Raw genomic sequence first — 9,057 nt, 5'->3', positions numbered from 1 at the left:
AAATAATCTCTCTGAGTACAGGAAACCTCTAAGATCATCAAATACAACATTTAATTGAATCTAAGATACACATTTTTAAACATTTTAATATTTCTGAAATTGGAATTTGTATTATAATAGATGGCATCTTAGAATTGTGTAATAGATTAATTGGTCATCCTTTGCTTTTCTTTAAAATCCTTAATAGCATGCTTGCAATAAATGGTATCTTAAATTTAATATATAGTATACTAATTTACTATTAATTTAAGCACCTAAAGTTAAGACTGGTTTTCAAATCTTACATAAACGCATTATACATGTTAATCTTGAAAGAGGGTTTCATGAGCTTAATGGGTCCTAACAATGATTTTTAGTACACAAAGCTATATTGTGCATATTTTAGTCAATGGAATTTCTAACTGGGGCCTAAATTGGGAATTCAATGTGTCTGGGAATATTGGAAGAGCCTAGATATGACTATGAGATGTTAATGTATATGAATTGATTGAAATGGGGTGCTTTCAGTGGAGGAAGTTTGTTTTGGAGTTTGTGCCTAGAGATAAGCATATCAGTTGGGTTCTGTGAGTAACAGACACTGAGACAGAGTTGGAAGTACAGGCAATTTATTGGGGTAACACTTATGAAATATAAAAGGCAGATGAATTGTGTTGGGCAGGGAAAGCCTACAGATCTGACAAACTCTCAGCCAACCCAACAGGGAGCTTTGGAGCAAAGATTATCTGTGAGATTGAGTCCCTCACTGAGCAGAAATGGCCAGGTCCTAGTACCTGCGCTCTGCTAGACTAGTTGGGGGCCACCCAGGAAGAGTAGCCAACAACACAATGTCTGTCTTAAACAGTGGTTCTTGTCCAAGGACTTCTGTTTGAATTATGTAGTGAGAGGTGTGTCAACAACTCTGAAGCATCTGAGATCTTATCCTATTTGCAAGCAAATAACTTGTCACAGTTTCATGGATGCTAGCAGAAGAAATGAGACTCCTGGGTCAGAGACAAAGGACTTTATTCCTCATAGCACAGTAGCCAGCATGTTTGAACTGATTCCCCTTGTTGCAGTTCCCACAGGGAGATGCCAAAAGGGCTAGGTGAAGTCTGCACGTGCAGTGGGGTTTGTTATAGGAGAAGAACCCCAAATTTAGGGAACCAAAACCTTTTATAATGAGCAGAAAGCCTTCCTGACTTTTGCCACAGGGGACAATAAACAAATCTGTCATCTGCTCCAGAGGGAGATACAATATTTTCCAAGGCTGTTGGCCATACAAACATCCTTAAAAGGATAATCCAGAGCAAAGGTAGCCAGTGCCTTTGCTCACAGGATATTCAGAAAAGTGAGTGATCCTAGGAGAATTGACTTCCAGCAAGGTGCTCCAAAAAGAAGCTGAAGGAATTATCTTCATAACTAACTTTGGAATACAAGAAGCACAAAGCAGAGGGACAACTCTGTCTTTATTCTAATGTGATAATTGTTGGCACACAGTAGGGAGAGACACATTCTTCTCACTTTTTGCAGTACGGAGGAGACCATGCCATGTAGGCATCTTGAGTATTTGCAGTTTGAAAACCACAAAGAAATAGCACTATTGTCATGAACATCAGCACTTTCACAAACGTCTCCTTTTAGTGTTTGACTGTAGCAAGTTACCTGAAAATGGTAAGATTGTTTATGAGAATGTTGGAAATACCCTTTCAGGACCTCTAGAAATAATTGGACAGGAATGAGTGGGCTGGTTTTCCCTGGGACTGATTTTGGTCCCCTATGCAGATAAGAAAGAGACAGGAAGTTTGAGATGTGACCATTATTATTATCCTACCAGGACCCAAATCCTGGGGAGGCCTGCCTAAATAAACTCAGGTCACACCAAAGGTGCTTATTCAGTCGTTCTTACAAGTTCTTTGATGTATGAATTACTATATTTAGTAATTCTGTACAACCTAATTATAATTATAGTTGGTGGTGTATCTGTTTCCATTTTTGTCCCTTAACCTTCTTTTCTCCTGAATACCTAACTTAAGGAAAGCCTGAGTAAGCAAATAGTTTTATCTAGGCTAAAAACAAAAGTTAAAGTTTCAAAATTAGTGAAGGAATTTTTTACTCACATTTCAAAGCTCAGTTCAACGTTTACCTCCTTCCCGAAGATGGTTCATTCCAGATCACAGTGGTTTCTTCCTCCTTAAACTCCTACAACTAGTTTTCTGGATCTAGAGATGGCAAAAATGCTTCATCACATATATCCAATCCACTGGGAGTGACCAGGCAAAGTACTTTGTTGGGAATTGTGAGACTGTGTCCTGACTCTTGTACAAGGCAGCCACGAACCATGTGGTCCATGAAGTGGGGATACTGAGGCTGCTACATGCATGTTATGTATTTAATGCAACTGCCTGACTAGTTCTTTGAAGTTTTTCCACAGAGGGCAACTTTTTTCCACAGAAGCAATGAAATCCTATAAAACAAGTGGGCTTTTTTTGGTCTTAATCCTTTGGAATTGCTATAACAATATATCTTAGACTGGGTAGCTTATAAACAAGGAATTTATTTCTCACTGTTCGGGAGGCCGAGAAGTCCAAGATCAAGGTGCCAGCAGATTTGGTGTCAGCTGAGGGCCCATTTCCTGGTTCATAGAATGGCCCTTTCATCTTGTGTCCACATGATAGAAGGAGCAGAAGAGATCCCTTGGGCCTATTTCATAAGGGGCCTATCCCTTGGGCCTATTTCACTTATGCACGTTAGCAGAGCCCTCAAGACCTAATCATCTCCCAGAAGGTCTTATTTCCACTACTATCACTTTGGAGGTTATGATTCCAACATATAGATTCTGGGGGAGACACAGACACTCAGACCATAGCATTTTTTTTAAAAAAAGTGTGAAAAATGCTGCAAAATATGAAACTCTCTTGGAAATTCACAATGCACATTGCCACAACAGATGCTATGAGAAATCATACATTAAAGAAACCTGCTTGAACATATATAATCTAGAATCTTCAATTTTTTTTTATTAGAGAACCACTTTCCCCTTTAACATCTTAACACGTTAGTCATCACATAACCCCTTCTGATGAGCTTTATTTCATTCTCTTGTGTAGAAATATAACTCTTGAATTATTTACCTTGCTTGTATTTGTCTTATATCTCTCTGTAGCTGAACTTTTGAGAAAAAGGTCCATGTCCTAAACTTCTTGTACCCATCACAGAGTCAAAATCAATGCTGTGTATGTAGCTGGAGTTCAATATGTATGTTTTTGCTGTCTCAACCAGAGAAAGAACGGTGGCTAGAGATACTTCACAGATTCAACAGCGTATTCTCAGTGCTCGGTGTGTAGTAGGAACTGTATTAACATTTATTTCATGTTAGAATTATATGTTAGGATAGAAGAAGATACTCAGATAAGACTCACTCCTTGAAATAAAGGCACCTAGAAGTTTGGGGGCAACTTATAAAGACAACGAGCTCATGTTACAGCATGAGAGAATGAAGTAAGAATTCAAAGAGCATGACAAGTGTTGACTTCAGTTTATCTGAGATGGGTTTCCCTTGGCTGAATGTGCAGGATGCGTGGATACTTATGAAGCAGTATAGTGCATGGTGAAGTGCTTTTCCTGGGTTAGACTGCCTAAATTCAGGACTTACCTCTGCCTCTTGCTGGCTGAATGAGCTCAAGTCAATCTCTTAATCCTTTATCGAGAAAATGGGATTTTAAAAGTGCCTACTTTATAAGGTTATTGTAAACATTAAATAAGATATTTAAGGAATTTGACACAGTGCCTGTTCCATGTACTGGGCAGAAATCAATACATGTAATCTATTATTTTTGCTAGAGTGGATTAGATAAACCACAGAGAGGTCTTTGCACTTTTAAATAGCGACATGATATAAGTCCTTTTACCTTGATGTTTTCAGACATCTCTTCTTTCTCAGTCTTTATATACTTGATATATGCTGTGTCTTGCATGGCAGTATGATCACTCAGCTTTGTACAGTCAATTAAAATCATATTGTAATGTATGTCTTCACTTGAGGGCAAAAAGCCATGACCTATACTCCTTTGTGCTTGCTGAGCTAGTGCAGTACTTGCTAGTAGTTACATAAATGCTCAGTATATCGCTATTAGGCATTACATCAAAATAGTATTTTTTAAATAAAAAATTAAAAATATATTAAACATTAAGAAACAAATTACTTCCAAATGTGTCTATGAATTAAGAGGCAACTGGTCCTTTTAGGTATAACAGGATATGTTAGCTGGCTAAATATCTAAATTGCTGCTTTGTATATTTTCTTATAACTTATGCATACTTTCTATTATTTTAGATATTAATTATTTCAGTATAAAATTTTCATAGCCTGGTTGTATAGTTGCTTCTGTTTTCCAAGCCCCAAGCATTTAATTGCTTTTTTACTAGCCATTTTTTCTCTTTAAAATTTGTTATGTATATTCTCCAACAGTACCAATAATTCATTTGAGTTTAATACTGGCAGGTTTAGAATTGTACATTTTAAAACAATTCTTTAATCGTATGACTAAAAATATCATAGATGATTGTGACAAAGATTCTTAAACATCCCACTTGCTCTTCATTATTTCTGTGGGCTACTTCGGCTTTTCTTAGTTTAGACAAAGCACAGATTGAGCACCAGCTTGTGTTTTTCATGTTCTCTCCTAAGCCAAGAGGTCTATTTTGGAGCTTGGCTGAAGGACCACCCCTCAGAACACTATTACTCTTCCTGGATAAGAAAAACATAGTGAGGAAGAAATAACTTGATAATTCTCCTGAATTCTTAATATATTTTAGGAACTTGTGATATCTGAAAGCCTCATTATCTTACAAGCTAAGTACTACCGTCATTTTACTGAGAAAATGGAAGATTTCCTAAGGAAGTTCAGAAACTCACCCAAAGTGAAACTGCTAGAAACCAGTTAAGCCACGATTTAAGCCTAAAGGTTAGTCTGATAGGAGTTTGTACTTTTAACCACTACCCTATGCCACCTTTACCTGTAACTATTTTTGTAGTTAAAATCTGAACGCTTAGGCAGAAGTAAGCCATTTAGAACTGTGCTGCCAGGACATCGAAATATTTCCCACTTTTTTTTTCATACATACTCCAACTCTCTGGATGTATTTTAATCTTAAAAAGAAACAAAATGTTTCACTGCAATTTAAAAAAGTCATAATTTGTTCCATAGTTCTCCAGCATTCACATTCACTAAACACCTACTGAAAACTCCCATTCATGTTGAGTCAGCTAGTAAGGTGCATAGGCAGTTCTAAAGCTTATGAATAGAAGAATTGAGATGACTACCATTGTGCAAATCTTTCTTTTAAAGCCAGAATTTGACTCTTAAATAAAAGGTTGTCTTGATTATCTACTAATCTCCATGTGAAAATCTGTTATATCATTGACTCATCTGAGGCTTATTAGTCACCAACAAAACACCTAGAACACAATGAATGAGAGTAGGAATTTTTAATATTTTTATTTGTCTTGTAAAGTATTTCAAAAACATGTATTTATCATTAGCAGAAGTGTGTGTTTTTGTTCACCAGAAGTTATTTTCCCATAGGGGCTCTAAGCCTAAACTTGATTTCAGTATGTTAAGTATTCTGAGAATGTTATCTTTCTCAAAAAAGTCACAAAATGATAACTTGGGAAACAAGAAAACAAGGACATTCACTTCTGAACCTTCCACCATAAGATAAGGAGATTCTGCATAAATCATATGTTAAGGAATTCTTGCTTCACTGAATTTACAGGAAGAAAGGAAAATCTCTAGTAGCGCCAAACACACAAAAATATACAGAAGCAAATACAAAATATAATCTGCGAAGTAAAACCGGAGCATTGAGGAGAAAACCCTTGTGAAAAGGCAGGGCTCCCTTGGTTGTAATGCTGATGCCAAAGCGAAGATAAGGACACTAAGCCTTAGGCATGCGACAAAGTTGAATTGCTGATCCCACGACTCTCAGATTAAGCTGGGGATCTTAGAATGGGACACAGTGTTCTCAAGTTAGTAGTGCTAACTGGGACTCAGAAGATTCAAAATTAATTCTTCTCTGGATGGTAGCATAGTCAATTTAGGCTCCAGTTTTTCCCCCAAATATTGGAGACCAGGGTCTATTAAGAAAGGTGAGAAGTGGTAGAATGAATCCTCATGCTTTAGGTTAAGACCCTGAACAGCTCACGCTAGGAGTAGTGATTAACTGGAAATGACGCAAGTTCTTGCAGGGACTGGAGACTAGCTTGAAATAACTTCTAAAGTTGGATTAAGTTGATTCCAGATTGTTAGAGATCTTAACCACTTTCTAAAATTGATGTAAATTCTCTCTCAGAGAAGATAATATAGGACTAACTTTAATTTTAAATTTTTCTATATAAAATATCTGGCCCTCAATTGATAAGAACATATAATAAATAATATGATCAAAATCCAAAGAAACAATATATAATGGAAGATGCCCATAGGGAATTCAGAAAATGGAGGTACCAGACAGATTTTATTTTATTTTATTATTATTATTTTTTATTTTAGTGGATTACGGGGGTACAAGTGTTAAGGTTACTTATATTGCCCATACCCCCCTCCCCTCTCGAGTAAGAGCTTCAAGCATGTTCATCCCCCAAAAGTTGCACAACTTACTCGTTGTGGTTGTATATACCCATCCCCTCCTGCCCCCTCCCACCCTCCAACACCTGATAAATGTTACTCCTATATGTCCACTTAGGTGTTGATCCATTAATACCAATATGCTGGTGAGTACATGTGGTGCTGGTTTTTCCATTCTTGAGATACTTCACTTAGTAGAATGGGTTCCAGCTCTATCCAGGAATATACAAGAGGTACTATATCGCCATTGTTTCTTTAAGCTGAGTAGTATTCCATGGTATACATATACCACATTTTATTAATCCACTCATGAATTGATGGGCACTTGGGTTGTTTCCATAGCTTTGCGATTGTGAATTGTGCTGCTATTAAGTAACTATGCTAACTATGTTCAAGATATTAATGATTTCAACAAAGAACCAAATGGAAATTCTAGAACTAACTAAAAACATAAAATTAAGAACTCAATAGTGAGATAACCATCAGATTAGAAGAGAGAATTAATGGATCAGAAAAGATAGTTTTTAAAATGTACGCCATAAATGAAATAGTATGAGAAGTTTAGGAGGTAGTAAGAGACATGACCAACATACGGATAATTAGAGTCCTGAAGGAGAGTGGGAAGAAAATAGGGCCGAAGTGTGTTTGAAATGATAATGGACTTACACATTTTCCAAAAGATATTAAAGAAATTAAGCCAGAGGTTAAATGTGTTTTATGAAACCGAAGTAGGGTAAATAAAGGTAAAATCACACGTAAGAATATTATAGTAAAGCTGTTGAACTATGAAAACATATAAATGCTTAAAAGCAGCCAGAAAAAAGAAATCTTTGTCACTCCAAAGGAATCAAAATTAACCATAAAAACTCACAATATACAGCTAAAGCCATGTTGAGAGGAATTTACAGTTTTAAATATTTATGATATAAATGAAAAAAGATGAAAGTTAATGAGTTGAATAGAAGCAATGGAAACTAGAAGCCAGTGAAATAAATGCTGAATAAAAATAACTGCCAATCTAAAAGTCTATCTCTAATAAAAAGATTCTTCATGAATGAAGGTGAAATAAAAGCACATTTCACACAACCAAAAACTAAGAAAATGTATCACCTGCAGATCCATACTGAAAGAAATACCACCAAATGAGTGGTGACTCAGGTCTATAATCCCAGCACTTTGGGAGGCCGAGGCGGGATGATCGCTTGAGGTCAGGAGTTTGAGACCAGCCCAAGCAACATAGTGAGACCCTGTTCCTACAAAAACTTTAGAAATAAGCTGTGTGTGGCCGTGCACACCTGTAATCTTAGCTACTCATGAGATTGAGGTGGGAGGATCACTTGAAACCAGGAGTTCAAGGCCGTAGTGATTGTGCCACAGGACTCCAATCTGGGCAACAGAGCAAGAACCTGTCTCTATAAAAAAAGAAAAAAACAAAAACAAAAATGAAATACTAAAGTATATTCTTCAGTAAGAAAAGGTAAACGGTCCTGAATAGAAGGTTGAAGATGCAAGAAAAACTAAAGAGCACAAAATCCAGTAAATATGTGAGTAAACCTCAAGAAATATTTACTGTTAAAATAACAACAATAATAATATAATCTTTGGAAATTAAAATAGAGTTAAAACATGACAGCAATGTGATATACATCTAAAGAATGGTAAAATGTAGTTATGTATCCTAAGGTTCTTACATTGTCTTGGAAGAAGCATAAGTACTAAATTATACTAGACTGATAAATCAAGAGTTCATGTTTTAATCCCTCAGGGTAATATAAAGAAAACTAGAGAATATATAACTAAAATATTCAATTATTCAAAGAAAGTAAGAAAGAGGAGAAAAAGTAACTCTAAATGATGATATTTTTAGTTCAATTCTCTGTGACCAGAAAAAATTTACTAAAATTCAATATGTACTAGGCTAGGCAAGAAAGCATGTCCCAACACATTTGAAAAGATTAAAATAAAATAGAGTATGCTTAATAACCACAATGGAATTAAAAGTCAATAACAATAAGATAACTAGAAAAATCTCCCAAATATTTACAAAATATATAATATGCTTCTAAGTAATTGATGAATCAAAGAATAAATTACAACAAAAATTAGAAAACATTTAAAAATGCTAATAAATATATACTTGTGAAAATTCATGGCATGTAGCTAAAGCTATGCTGAATGAGAAATTCTTAGTTTTATATACATATATCAGAAAAGAAGAAAGACTAAAATCAATGAATTAAGTATTTGTCTCAAGAAATTAGAAAAAAAACAGCAAATAAATACTGAAGAGAGTAGAGGTAATATAGAAATCATAAAGAGAAGAACGAAAATCAATGGCAGTTTTTTACAAAAGAGATAGACTCAACAAAAACAAAAAGTGATACTTTGGAAAGAGTAATAAAATTGATAAATTCTTTATGAGATTGACCAAGAAAAAATAAAAAGAAGCAAA

Source organism: Microcebus murinus, chromosome 1 (assembly GCF_040939455.1).
Source record: "Microcebus murinus isolate Inina chromosome 1, M.murinus_Inina_mat1.0, whole genome shotgun sequence".
NCBI lineage: Eukaryota > Metazoa > Chordata > Mammalia > Primates > Cheirogaleidae > Microcebus > Microcebus murinus.
The sequence above is the reverse complement of the archived record's forward strand: the minus strand, read 5'-3'. Positions refer to the sequence as shown.